The following is a 16234-nucleotide window of genomic DNA, read 5'->3' as shown; positions in this document are numbered from 1 at the left end:
AAATTTGACTGAGGTGCCTTGTCTCTAGTTCCAAACTTTTTGGCAATTATTTTTGTTACTTTTATATCTTTACATATAATGTGAGGCATTATCTCATTCTAACATAATAAGTTCATACAAATTTGCTCGCACATATGTATACATACACAAACATGCGCATACATATGCCCAATCACACGCACAATCACATGCATGAGTACGCACATACATGCAAATGCGCACACACACACTCATATGCACGCATGAACAGTCTCAGATTCATTGACACAACTATTCACATGTAGTACAAACTTTTACAATTAAGTTCAAATGCATATACAAAGCTTTAAATAAACTGATGCTTTATTTTGTATTTCCAAATTGGAATTTAAATTCTCATCCAAAGGCTTAAATGAACAAAGCAAACATGTTATTTTATTTTTCCAAATGTCATGCAACTGAGAATCATATTTGTTGTCTATAGCTTATGCTTCAGACTAAGTTCCCTGAGTCTGGATAGATTTCATCTGATATACAACCCCTACCTAAGTCTACTATAATTATCAGCTATCTTTAAGTTTTAGATATTTTATTTTGATTCTTAACATGTCTCTGTAGGTATATCCATATCTACTGAAGTGAAATCAGCAGTATCGATCTCTCGCTCAAGTCTTGCAGCAGCACCTAAAACTAGAAAGCGTTTCTTCTATCTTTAACCTTCTATATATATATACACATACACATGAATATATGGATTCTTGTACTCTTATTAAGGACTGCATCGCAGTGTTACTAGAATGTCAGGGTAACTATGTCAGTAAGAGATTTTATGATTAATCCCACCGTCATGAAATTCCTAATGAAATGCCTCTCTAACCTGTCAATATTAATGTTGTTCTGAACAACAACATTAATATTGACAGGTTAGAGAAGCATAAAATATCATCTAACATCTATCATCTCTACTAATCAGCCAATATATGTAGTCTATGAATAATAGTGCAAGTTGCTATTCGTTGTGTGTTATCAACTTCTGACAACTTTTCAACAAATGAGTGTTTTGCCACCTTATGTGATTCAACTTTCTTTGAATCAAGAATGAGACTATAAAGGAAAATTAGAAACCACTGCATTCTTATGTGTTCCGAATATTACATCATGCTTCAACTACTATCAATAGCCTAAGATTATATAAGTTATACCTAGATGTTACAACTCTATAAGTATTTTTGGCTACTTTTTTGGTGTTAAGTATAGGCTATTAAACCATTGGTGATGTTATTAAAATTCTAAAAAGAACGTCTACAGACCTAACTTAAAAAGAACACCTGCTGATAAACAATACACTTACAATCAAATAAATATGAAAATATGTGTTTTACTGATTGTACATTTTTAATTTGTGAAACAAATGGAATAATGGTTTAAAACAATAAGGAGGTAAAATTTTATATAAAAGTGGCTAACATAAATGTTATTAGTTGGTCTCTTAAAGTTTAGCAAAGTACTTAAAATGGTTTTTCAAACAACAATCAAAGACTGTTTGTTTATTGGAGCAATAAAAAAAGTTATAAATATAAAAATTATAATGTACTTTATTGTGACCTTTGACAACCTGATCTGCTCTAAGCCAATTTAATTCAAAAGAACTCAAAGACATATAAATAGAATAAAAAACTATATCAGTTTCTTTTAGTTAAATTATAAAAAATAAGTTAAGAATGCAGAAGAACATCTGTGATATGCAGAGATTGTCTTATCCTGCAAGTTTGCATGATTTAATCTACTATTCCTTAATTCCCACATATTATTATTAGATTTAGTATTATGGCTAGCGAAGGCTAGAAGGTTTAACTCATTCTTGATATTTTGTCAAGGTTGTCAGTGTATTGCCTGTTATTTCTAGCACTCAAAAGCACCTGCCTGACATGTCACTCAACGAGCCTACTCTTTTCTTCTTGGCTTATTAAACAAATAACTTCATCATCTCCTTTGGTTTTTCCCAATTCAAATAACGCATTTAAGGCAAATGATTAAAGTTGAAATTAAAACAGGTAAGACAGAGGATTAAGAAATTCACCACGTTTCATTCTCTGCCAGCTTATTTTTCTATATTTTCAATTTATACAAAACCACTTGGTTCAGAGGAATTTGCTATAATCAACAATGTTGTAAAGAGTAGCTGCAGTGCTGATTGAATGCCATTCATAGTATCCCTTCACAAGACAGGGAGTACCACATGTAACAACCTTAGAATTGTTACGTATGTCAAAGAAAACTGGCTAAATTTAAACTAATTAGCTCAACTATAGTTCAAGTAATTTGCTCTGAATCACATATTAGTTAGTCTTAAACTCGCCTTATTGCAAATTTTTATTGACTTAAAAACAGATTATTGTCTTGTGTACTAGTAATGTAAGATCGCAGTCTGCTATGAATATAAATTTTGGGTATTAGGTGTTATGCAAACAACATCAGAAAAATCGTAGAAAATAGCCGACAAATGGTATACTTTTCTAAATATATTGTGACATGCTACACATGACTAACGATGACTAGTCATCTCAGCCTTGATCTGAGCCTTGAGCCTTGTTAGCTGCTACCTTTGTAGCCTCATGGCAAGTTCTAATTCTTACATATCTGGAGGTGATAGTTTTAACTAGCATCTCAAGGACGAGCTTGACTTTAATGGTCTTATTTATCCAGTGCATGGGGCTTTTTGTAAGCTTGTTAGCAAGTCTTAGCCTGATATCTTCTGGAGCTTATGAAGCTTTTTAATGTAAGTATACATCACCTTCCGATGATGTATACCTACATTGCCTTTAGTCTACATCACCTTCTGGAGATGTATACCTACATTGCCTTTAGTCTAAATCATCTTCTGGAGATTTAAACCTCCGCAACGTGCCCAGCGAATTCCTCGCTAACTTTAGCATGTGTACCCGGTCCAATGTAACATACACTTTGTGGTCCATCATGGGTGTGGAAAATATGGCTTTTCTGGTATTTCGGCACCTAGTTTTTTCCAGAGCGGTGATGTTTGCTTGTGCGCCATCACAAGTTATGTTTATAATCCTGATTACATGTTCGGTGGTAAGGCGTAGGCACTGCTGTATCAGTTGAGACAGTAAATCACTGTCAATCTTGTCTTCATAGAACTAGCCAATCGGATTTCGTACATGGCCCATCACTGGAACGAGAAGAAGTACTAGTGACTCGCTAACTAACTTAGTTTTTTCCACAATGGTAACATGGCTCTGTACAGAGTCAGTTGACTTCTCCAGACTAAGCTGCTTTCAGATCGCCATAATATCTATCACGAGACTGTATATATTGATTGCACATGTCTTATTACTGATGGTTTTAATGATATTTGTTAAAAAACCAAGATCACATTCTACAGACTCGAGCCAGTGTCTTAGAGTTTGTGGTTTAGGAAGTTTGAACAACGTTCTGAGATAGGCATATGCTTTTGGAGAATACTAGTATAGTAGTACATGGTGATAGCAAACTTTTTAATTTTCGGACTGTAAACCATTTTGGTTTTTGTTTTTGGCTTCATTTTCTACTATCTCTGGCAGGCAAATGTCTATCGAGTCAATTTTAGCGCTTTGGAGTTTATGTCCTTTTTGCAGCAATGTAAGAAAATTCTATCCACTATCCAGTCAATCAACTTGTTACATCAGCCTAAGCGTTTTTTTCCGATGGAAAGGTGTGGAAACTGAATTTACTGTCTTTTGCTGGAGTATTAGAACACCCAAATGCACAGCAATAAATTCTACTCCTCGCGTCCTGGAAAATAATCAGTAAATAATCAGCATTCTTATAAGACCATAAAATGAGAATCGTTTTGCTTGGGTTTAGCTATACTCTTGTGGTGATAGTACAGCCATCTCCATACTCATTTACTAGCCTATGTCCACCTGCCATGTTGATAAAAAACTTCATGAAATGGGCAACACTTTGTCTACTTCGCGCTTGGCACCTCTTTGCGTCTAACAACCTTTCAAATATTAGTGCCAGCAATGAACTTTAGGAAAACATTTCGGAAAAACTATTATTTGTATGCATATCTCTAAAAAATCCGCAATATTCCTTGCTCTTTATATCTAGATACCTTTCGCAGCCACAATTGACAATAATTAGAGTGAATTTTACCTTCGAATCATTTCTAGTGCTCTTAGTTGCTCCACTCTCCATGGCTTCCTACTTAAAACTATGGCCTGGACTAGGCAAAGCGACAAAGCATTGGCATTGTGTTGCGAATAATGTGACTATTTAAATAGGACACAATGCTAAGCTGTGATGCATTAGATTGCCCAGTCTAGTATAATTTATAGGTCTATATTTTTACCGCAATTGTATTTCGTAAATTTTAATCTTCAAACTTCTATGCGGTCAAGTCATAGTCAGGTCACCTTAAAGATGTGGTTGTGTCAAAAACGTTGATTTAATGAAATTAAGACCCATAGAAGGCTAAAAACCTCAGCTACAATTTGATGCAATTTCTGTTTTTGTAGACCAACCCTGTCCAGGGATATATGCATTTGAATAAGGCCTTCTTTTAAAAGCTCACGTTCCAGCGGGTGCTTGTTTTGTGACGTCACTAGTGATACATCTGAAAAGAAACCATGATCGATAAATATAAAGTCGCTTCATTAGCCAATCATCAGTTCGAAATTTTTATATAGGTCGTAATAAAGATTATTACTCATAAAACACATTGTCTGTGATCTCAAATTTAGGGATTTTACTCTATTATTAAATCGCATGGACATCGATATTTACTAAATTAATTGATATTGTTACTCTAGTGAATTACTCGATCGACACGTTTTTTTGGCGAACATCATAATTGTAAAAACTGCTGTGAAGTTACTGCGATGGTGACTCTAAGTTTCCTAGGCATCAGGTGGTTAAAGTTCTACGGAAGAAGATCGAAGAACGGAGGTAAATTTATCTTTTACTGAGTCCCTTATAGATATACTGTTGAGTTTACATTCAGATTATATTTCCCTGTTTGATGCTAAAATGTAATTTCTTGTGTGTGCGAGATACGCATTTACAGTGAGTTCTTGATGGCTTCTTCTTAATCCATAGCATCTAGCAATGCAATGGCTTAGATTGATGAATATACTAGAGGTAATATTTTAGTACTCATTAATACATGTACTAATTAATAAAATTATAACTTTTGCTATCACTAATCATCGTTTTATTTTATTTTTTGGTTCACCTGGCTACATTTTCTTCAAATTTTCTGTGGCAGTTTTATCTAGTAAATTAGATTTATGATTTGACATTAGATGTTCACTTCTCACTTCTAGAGAGTGAAGAAAATCGATTGATCAATGCAAATCTTTAACTTCCAGAACCAAAGCTTCCAATCGTTGGCTTGTCGTACTTATGCCTTTGTTAAACATTTATTTGTTTTTAAAATTACTCTCGCAATCTATCCAACTCCCAAATTGAAAGCTTTCAGTAGATACACGTTAGAATGACATATCTATGAATGACGTATATTTATTGCATTTGTTTTACTGATTACAGGATGTTTATGTGGAGCCACCCGCTGAAGCAGCTTTGTCAGTGTGAAAACTGCCATAAATAGGAAAGAGAGACTTGAATGTGTGCTGCATAAATGATGATGTTTTGTTTGAGTTTGCTGCAGTAGATTAATTTTTCTTATTGTCCCAGCTGAAACTATGTGAGTGGCCACGACTTGATGAATATTTTTAATAAAAAATCTTTATGCCGAGATAAATAAAATTTTGCTGTAAAAATTATATAATAAAATGATATTTTCGAAGTTATTGCAAAACATGATTTGCAGAATATTGTAGTGAATTGGATACAGTATATGGATGTCCAAAGAACTGGAGAATTTGAATTCTAATCCAGTTTGCAGCAGATTTCTCATCCTTAGAACTCTATCCTTTTGTATATTTTTTTCAAAGACGCAGCTCGCTTATTTTGCGAAAGTAGGAAACTAGTTTTTTGGTGTGGGCAATGATATACAGCCCCACCCCCAGGATAGACGATTGGCATAATGTCGGCGGGGCTTTTGGGAGGCTGTATATCGTTGCTGTGAGTAGCGCCGGAACTGTACCAATACAAATACCTCATATCACATAGTTTGCTCAACATAATTTCCGTAGACCAGTAGAATTGGTAGTCAGTACTCAAGTGCTTACACAGCATTTGGAGAAAGTGAGTAAGACAAGTTTTCAATTTTCGTTTTTTGAGGCTTTTGAAACATTCATAGTAATGTATCTGTAGCTAGATTTATAATTTTATTCCAGCCAAATATGAGCAAATACAATAAAATATATGCCAAAAGAGCCGGGTAAGACTAGACTTTCATCGCAAATAGCCGATGTGAAAACAAGATATATTGACAGATACATATAATATGCGTGACATCATTTGGGCAAGTCTGGGCATGTTTTTTTTGCCTGAGCGTTTTTACCGCGATCAGATTTTTTCAATTTTAATCTTTAAATATCTTGGCAATGAGATTGCCTAACACAACAAACAACATGTCCACTGATGAAAAAAAAAATGCTTTCTTTTAAGATAAACTCAAATTTGGCGCAACCACATCTTTAAACATTAACAGCAACAAAATATTTGAAAGATTGAAAAATACTGATATTTTATAAAATCTGTATAAGTTTTATAAAATCAGAAAATAAATTTGTTTAAATGAAGTCGACTAAAAGTTTTTGTAGGTTATATTGTGATCTGTTCTTTTTTTAATGCACTGTTAACTAATAGAAATGGAAGAGATGCGTCTGCCAATAATATACACCGATAGAAGCGGTCGCTAATAATCGCTTATTGAAAAGGGTACATAAAGATTATCTCCATAAGCAGTCACCTTGACACTTATGGTGAACCTTTTGATGCTCTGAGATATTTAATTTAGTTACTAGTTAGCAAAAATGTTGGTTTACTTCTAATAACTTTATTTTTAACATTTATACTTCCAATTAAAACATTTTGTAACAATAAAATAATGTTTTATTTGCTTTCAAATCAAATTTTAGCCAGATTGCTGAGAAAAATATAGCACAAAAAAAATTTTGAGACAATGTTTTCATGGCTTATGCAAAGAGAACATGTTTTTGTAGAAGATAAATCTGTGCTTGAAAAGTAGTCTCTAAGTCGATGAAAGTTAGCCAATAGCAGAATGTGATACAATTAACTTATAGTAGTCACCATAGGTAGGGGTGTTTCTGTCAACAGAAATTGTTACTAACTTATCACATTGAAAGAGCTAGCTGTAAATACTTTCATTATTTAAGCCTAAAATTAACTGAACATTCAAATGTTGTATTTAAAAATTATCTAGGTCAACAAAATCAATTATTAAAATTGTTTTTGGTTGCAGCACCATTGGGAGTGGTTTCCTGTGCTTCTCCGAAGTCTTTTTACACCCTCTATTGCTGCCAGCTTTTGTTTTTCTTCAACCTTTGTACACTGAAAACACATTAATTCTCAAAAATACAAATATTTTATATCTTAACATAATAAAAAATCAATAATACATGCGTAAACAGGTTTTAGCTAAAACCTCATTATTCAAGTTGTATAGAGAAATGAAAGATGTATTCACACATAAATTCACTTTGAAAACTCAGAAAAAACATAATTAACATTTGCCATTAGGAACCAAAATTCCTGATTTTTTAATTTAAATATAACAAAAGTTTTTTTTAAAATTATCCTTGAGAAAAAGCTTTTTTTATAAAAAGAAAATAGAGACATAACTACATTACCCAAATAATACAAATTAAAAAGGCAAACATGATATGACCAAATCATATATTTTAAAAACATTCTTCACACAGAGAGTTTATCAAAAACAACAATTAAATTTTCTTACAACAACAAGCTTGCAATAAAAATAAACAAACCTGCCAAACAATATACAACATATTTAATAAGAGCCTACAATTTGTCTTACCAAATATCTTTTGCAGCAATAAAACAAGGTTTCACTATTAAAATTCATTGCATTTTCTAATGAGTGGGTCGAAATTTTTTAACTAAGATTACAAATAATTGCATAAAAATGGTTTGCCCGCCATGCCGTTTTAAAAACCCTGACCTTTGACCTGTACAGTGCATTGGGTGAAGGTTCTGCCTGTGGCTCATCGCAAAAGTTGAAGACTGCTGAACTCTTGCGTTGACCGCCACCAACTAGCCGCGGTACTTGGGGCGTAGATTAACATTTCATTGCTGATTAGCCTGTGGTGCCTCAGTCGAGGTTTGCAGCATTTATGGAAGCCAGGCTTTACCAGCCTGTAATGAGGCATCCACACGGCTCTGTTTACGAAAGCTGCTTTTAAGTAGCAGTGTAACCAATCAAACTAGTTCCTTCACCTGACGTTAAAACTAAAGTTTTACATCCTTTTCAATGGCTTCCAAATAACCTGCTTTTTTCATTATAATGGCGATTTTACTGAGACGATATCACAAAATAATCCATATGAGTCTTTGCTGTCTTTGCCCTTTGTAATGAATGATTGGGCAGATAAAGAATTATATGATAGTAATTATAAGTTTGCCGATTTCTCTGAGTCTCAATATGACGATGAAAGGGTGGTCGATAGATATGATGCTGTCGCAGGTTTTTAGAAGTTTTTAAAATCATACGTTTTTTATGGTTTTATCCCGAAGAACTGGGAAACAATATTGTCTGTATTTAGTGACAGTTGCAGTGTTTTGTTAGCATGTGTACATACTTATTATCTGTTGTTTTTAGCTTTCCCGACAATCTCTTACAGTACATGATATTACTGAAATATTAGTATAACATAATATGAACATAAAATTCAATAAGCATGTTAATAATTAATTTTTATTCTAAAGTAGACCAACAAACAGGTCACCTCAAACATAAAAAACAATTACAAATTATGAAAAATACTGATATTTTTGATTAAAGCTGCAAAAAACTTTTGGTACATGCCCATATTTAATTTAATAGAATCCGTTTCTGTCTAAACCATATTTTGTAGAAAAAATGTTGCATTCTGAAGCACTCAAGCTCCTGATGTTCAGCATCACCCTGACACTCTAACATCTGCATGGATCAGCCACCATATGTAGTCTAGAAATAATAGTGCAGGTTGTTATTAATATCTCACAAGGCACTAGACTGTCAGGATACTTGTATACTATTATATACTATGACTAACCAGTGATTAAAAGGTTTTTGCATGACAAACTTATTTAACATATTCAATATTTATCATTTAACCTTTGACACTTGTCTCTGATGTTACATAAAATGCAATATATAACTTTGATGTACCATTTTATAATAAAGTATAATTATATACCAGAGTACCATATGGTATAATACATTATAATGCACTATGGTATAATATTACATCATATATTATGATACAATGCTACAGTATAAGTTCTTTTGTTTTACTTAAATTTGTAATCTCACTAGCTATACTACCCGGCGTTTTCCGGATTTCAAAAATCAGCTTTTAAACAATGAGAGGTAATAAGAGTTGCCGGACACTTGCTATTATCCTATCACATTGTCAATGGATAATTTGGGTAAGCTTGCTTATAAGAGCTACCCTTATGACATGGAGACATCATTTTGTGTCATGACCTAAAGCAGTAGCCAAATTGCGCTATTTGCCTAATGTACTTTTTATCTATCCTGAACATCTTTTGTCAGCAGTTAATAAACTAGAGTTGCATTCTCCTACAAAGCCTCAAATACAGAAAAGACAAGTAGAAAAATTGTATGATATTACTAAAAAAATGATTTCATTACCTGCTTTCCAAATACTGTATACACTACAAAATTATTACAATTATGACAAAACTATTGATACTCAACTAATAAAATAAGCCAGAAAACTTTGCTTTTACGTTAGTTCTACTTGGGAATTATCTACTCTCTGGGAGCGATGCATAAGAATAAGTAAATTGTTGATATAAGATAAACCTAATAAAGTTATTTATGATAAGGGTTCAATCTAACTTTACCTTTTCTTCTATACATAAAAGTAGAACCAATTAAGGGGCTAAAAGTACTTCCTGTTCTACTGCCTCACTATGAGTGAAGGTCATATGAAGGTCACAATGGTGCTTGACTAGTAGCTACCATGAGCTAGGAACAACACCTCTGTAAGTTCAGAAATACAAAATCATTACAATTGTAACAAAATTACCCTGACCAAAGTAATAAAATTTGCCTGAAAGTTGTGTTTTTATGTGACTTCCACTTTGGAAATATCTACTCTCCAGAAGTATGGCATAAGAATAAGCAAGCCATTGAGATAAGCCAAACTTAATAAAGTTATTTGTAACAAAGTTGAAGCATGTTCTACATTTTCTACTTCACATAAAAGTAGATTCAATTAAGCTGATCAAAAGGCTTAGTACTCTACTACCTGACTATGAGTGAGATAATATGAAGTTCAAAATGTTGTTTCACTGGCAGCTTCCATGAGCTGTGAAATGTGCCACATTAACTTCAGAGTGGCAGCAACAGCCATCATAAAGTACATAATGTCCTCAGCAGTTGGAGTAGACCTGCCTCCACTGTAGCTTATGGCGCTGACTCCCTGGCAAAGTTGATGCCGCTTTTTTATTGTAATACTATGCTGTTAGTTTGTAGGTTATATCACATATGAGTTACATGAATTTTAATTTTGTGAAAGCGTCTGGATTTGAGTAAAAAAACTTTTTTCAACAAGTGTTTAAAACTGTTTTCACCTCAATTTTAAAAACAACCACTATGAACAATTCCAGATTTCCATGAACAAAATCTGCCATCGGAAGAAGATCGGTGTACAAAACTAGAAACTGACCATGTGGTTGTGTTCTAATTCTACCAAGTTAAACATATTTTGGCAGTGTTTTTATTTAACTTGCTCTGAAAGTCTGTGAAGAAGCGTTTTTTTGCAATTATAAGCCATTAATTCAAAATTATAACATATTACCAGGTTGTTCGGGTCATACATGTATGTTCCAAATGCAATGTCAATTACTGACCCAAATATCATGTTCTTTGTAAGCTTACTGCGCCACCTTAAAACAACACCTGCTGGCTAACAATAATACATTCAAACAAAAAATGACTGTTTTGCTGCCTTTTTATGTTATTCAACTTGCTTTGAAGATAAAATGATATCATAAAAAGAAAGTAGAAACAATTTCAGCATTATGACTTCTGGATATTCCATCATACTTCAACTACTACCAATAGTCTGGGATCCTATGATTTTTACGTACATGTATCTGCTCCAAAATTTTTTTTTACTACTAGTTTTGTGTAAGTGTAATTTATTAAATCAGCAGTGATGTTATATAAATCTGAATAAAAACTTTCAGATCTCTACTTTAAAAAGAAGACATGCTGGTTAACAATAAATTTACTTACAATTAAATATAAAAATTAGTGTTTTTTTTTCGAATTCTAATTTTTTATGCCAAAAGGATGAATAATGGTTTAAAATAATAAATAGGTAAAATTTGATATAAAAATAGCTTCCATAAATTTTATTTTCAGGTATATATTAAATTTAACAGAGTAATTAAAAGTGTTTTCCAAGGAATGATCAAACCATAAGCAAATGAAGACATAAACTACACTGACCTTCAAAGTGACCTTTGATAAACTGATCAGAGTTAAGACACCTGAAATATAGAATTTTGAAAAATTCAAAGGCATAAAAATAAACTTGAAAATAGAAAGAAAACGACAAATTATTCAGTTTTTTATTTGTAAAATTATAAAAAAATGAGAAAGAACCACTTTTATATGCTGAAATTGTCTTCTCTTGCAGCTTTACAGTCTACTACTCCTAAGACCTCCAATATTATTAATATATTTAGTGTGTGACCAGCATAGAAAGTTCAGCTCAATTTTGAAACTCTGTCAAGGTTGTCAGTGTACTACCTGCTATTTCTAGCAGCTTAAATCACCTGCCTAACATGTCAATCAACCAGGTTATTAATTTCTTCAATGGCTTATTAAAGAAATGACTTGATTATCTTTTTTGGCTGGTCTCAATTCAAGTAAAGCAGTTAATGCGAATGATTAAGGAAATTCAGCGTGTTTTATTCTTTGCTAGCTATTTATCTGTATTTTATACCTCTATAAAACCACTTGGTTGAAAGAAATTGAATGTACCAGTATTGTAACATCTCGAAATTAGCAACAGAAGCAACGGTTTATGAAACATCAGAATAATTTTATTTTGAAATATAAATAAAATGAATGTACAAACCTCGTTTGTATGTTGCTTTCAAATAATCAACAATCTTTCAATCACTGCATAGTAGTAAGACAACTCCCAGGTATATTTGCGCAGGTCTTGCAGCGAATTTTAATCGGTTCTATCAGAAAGCATCAGCATTATTCTATCATTTGCAATTGTTTTTGATGTTTGAGGTGATTTGACTGCTAAGATGTTTCAAGATTCAAATCAACCAAACTTAATGCTGGTTAAAAATGCCTAGACTTGCTTAAAAATAATGTACATAATAATGGCCGCCTGTCTCTTGCTCGAATTCACATCAGCTATTGATATCAATTTCTTTTAAATCAATTTACTGCCGATTCAACTCTGAATATAAACTTGTCCGAAAAAAGAGTTAACAAAAGCCTTCCTGCTTCGGGTTGGTGGAGTGGACTCTATTGTTTTCACTTAGTAGTGTGAAGCACAAAATCCTTCAAGTATTTGTTTATATTTGATCCATTGGAACTGAATTGATCTAAGCAGAACTACATCTTAGAGCAGCTCTGATTACACTTCATAAATCAATTTATCAGGCAATATGTCAGCACAGGTGGAAACGGGGCTATGATGTATTCAATATGTTTTGCAAGCCATATTTTGCATTATCTTTAACAATATTATCTTATTATATAATTTTTACGAAGGAAATTTTTTTTATAATGCCATAAAGTCTTCATTAAAAATATCCATCCAAGATATGGCCACTCACATAATTTCAGCTCAAATAATAGGTAAAATTACTCTACCGCAGTTATCTCAAACTTTGTGTGTATCGTATCTGGATATTTCTCCCCATCTTTAATCCTAGGACAAGTAGCTCTCACTATAATGTATATGCAGGTTAGTAGTGCTCACTTCAATGCTATTGTAAGTCATTCTGGGTATGTCCAAAAACAATTGATCAGTAGATGCTTGAATCCTTCTGCTTCTGCACATCATGTTGTACATCTTATGTTCCTGCTGCCTTTCAAATGGTTTGAGACTCTCTACATCTGGATATTTGGGTACTAGCTAAGTATTAAATTTTCATTACTCTTTGATAATTTATTGAATGTCGCTTGGAGGTTATATGATATTCAGTGAAATAGCAGCAGCAAAAATCCAATAATAATTGAGAACAGCTGATGCTAACTGACTTTTGGTCATTGAGCTCAAAGTTTTTACAAAACTTAGTCATTTTACTGAGTGTAGAACTTATAAAAGTGTCTCTGCCTCTTTTTTAAACTTTTATATCTAAAAAATGTCTGGTATATGTTTTGTTCCATTATTTTTGTTTCTCTAAATGTCATATTTAAAAAAAATTGTTTCAGCTTTAAAAAATCGTTCAAGCTTATTTTGCAGAGGCTCTGTTTACCGCTAGAAGACAGCTCTTTGGAAAACTCTATGAATAAATGAAATTCTGTGGAGACATCCTGTTTTTTATGAGTTTGATAGTTTTTGAGGAGCTCTTTGACATTGCTAGTGTACAATAAAATAAAGTTGGCATGAAATTAAAAGTAACATGAAATTGAAGGCATAAAATACAAAAATTAAAAAGTAAGCTCAAGCGATGCAATTCTTGTCCATGTGACAGACTCAACCTTTCCTTGTAGCTCGTGGATTTATGCAAGGAGGCTCTTTTCTACTCTGTATAATATCTTTGCAGGATTGGATAGCTGTTCCATTTGTGTGTCTCTTCTTTCAATGTTTATTCAATACTCTGCTGAGTTGAATCTGAATGATTATACAAATAAATATTATATACTATGGTGAGATCCCGTGATTTGTAGTTTTGCCATCAAGTCAGCATTTGATACCTTTTGTGCTGTCTGGTGTGTTGTGTGTAGGTTGAATAAATAATTAAATTTCCTTCCTGCACGCATTGTTGCCATCAGAGGGACAAGTATTTTACGGATTTTTTCGGCAAAACATGTCTTCATATGCATATTTTTGCGGGGCTGTTATCTGACAGTACTGGATCTCATGTCTAGTAGACAGTTTGTATTATGCTACAGCTAACAAGCTGAATTATGTATCAGCATTTACTGCCATAAATTGTTGGTTTGAAGGCTATGTGGAATGAAAGGTTTAAAGGCATGACTTTATTTACAATGCAATAAAGCCGTTATTAAACCTGGTCGGCAGGAGGTACAAACAGCCCAGCATAATAATTTGCCCAATCAAGCATATAGCTCCTCATTCTAATAAACAACATTGGCAGGGCGCACCACGCTTACTCATACATTGCTTGTTACTCATACAAGCTTATCTGGCAGAGTACGGAAGCGTCTGCTTAACTCAACTAATTATGTAACAATGCGCTAAGGCTAATGTTCTGCTTGATTGCCAGGCAACACAACAATCCAGTTCGTAACAAAGCTGGTAGGGTCTTAGAGCTATTACACATTCAGTAAGCAGATATTTAAGGTTTTTTTCGCATTTTGAGGAATTAAACAGAAATTACAGGGTTGGCAGCGCAAATAAGCATAAGTTTATAGTCAACAAAAATACTGTACTAATTTGGTCTACCAGTACCTAATGGCGACCCTGCTGGTCAGCTTACATTAATCTTGCTTTGCACTAAAATTGTCTATAATTATAGAAGACTATGTCGACCCTCAGGTTCACAGTCTGACTAACTTAGGTTGACCCTTCTTTCAGGTGACTAGGTCGACCCAGTCAGATCACAAGAGTTGCTGACCTCCCCATCCCTGTAGTCAACTAGATGACTAATTATACTTGTACTGATGGTCTATCAAGAATGAATTATTTAATTACTTGCTCAAGCATGAATGAAGAGAGTGTGTGCATGTGTATAACTGTATTGCTATCTCACTAAAACCGGCCCACTGCGGACTATACATTTATTTATATAGGTTGTTCAATCAAGCGTAGGGTTCAGCCATATAAAGGAATAATGGCTATATAAGGTAATGATAACCATACCAGGATAACTGACTGGTAGGTCAATTAAGAATATAAATGAGATAAAAGATAAAAACAAATCAAAATGTAATAAGAATAGTAGCAAATCTGCCATAATACTTTTTACCATTACGACTCGTCAACAATAATCTTATTTAATCACTCTTTACGGTAATGAAAATATACACTTCCATCAATTTAAAGACATGTACAGATGTATTACTTATCCTCGCTTTTAATACGAGTTAGAATGCAAAGAGATTACCAAACTAAAGGGTCAGCTTATATGCTCATTACTCTGAGCATGCTCAAATGAATTGGTGAGGCGCTCACAGTCAGCTGATTCGAGTCTCTTAGCAACGAGCTGGCTAATGAAAGCAATAAAAATTCAACATCTTCTAACATCGTTCAAGACCGTTTTTTACTACATAATGAATCTTGACCACCCCTCCTCATTCTCTACTGAGAATCACCAATAAGAGCATTCAAAACTGGCTGTTCTGATGATTTGCCTAAAAATATTCAGCATTGACTTTACTCATGTGATTCTCATCCATTTCATGTCATTTAATTACTGGTTCAGTACACACTTCTACAGCGTAAGTAATTCGTTCCTGTAACGTTTACGTTAAAGTAAAATACATGTAAACTGCCCAATCTGTTCTAAAAAAACTTTCAAACTCACCCCTTTTGGCATACAAAAAGGAAACATTTGACTTATCTTTTTTAATTTGTAGGCTGTACTGTAACTGCATCATTATTAGTTTGCATCGACAAAAATTGTTTCTTTTTTATGATCAATTTCACTGGTTTTATAGACCGCGATTATAGCGGTAATTCTACAATAACTTGATGGAGAGCACAAATCTTCGATGTCCATTTCCAACATTTTTTTTTTCTAAACAGTAAAGTTTACCCCGCAAAATAAAACTAATAACAATTATTCTATACGTCTACAACAAAGCAAAACAACAAAATATGTTATAGAAAGTGGTACTACCTGTTCGATGTCTATTTGTAACCAGGGGTCAAGGTTAGGATGAAAGAGAACTTTTGACAGTACTCCA

The sequence above is a fragment of the Watersipora subatra genome, chromosome 8 (assembly GCF_963576615.1).
Source record: "Watersipora subatra chromosome 8, tzWatSuba1.1, whole genome shotgun sequence".
NCBI classification, from domain to species: Eukaryota; Metazoa; Bryozoa; class Gymnolaemata; order Cheilostomatida; family Watersiporidae; genus Watersipora; species Watersipora subatra.
The sequence above is the reverse complement of the archived record's forward strand: the minus strand, read 5'-3'. Positions refer to the sequence as shown.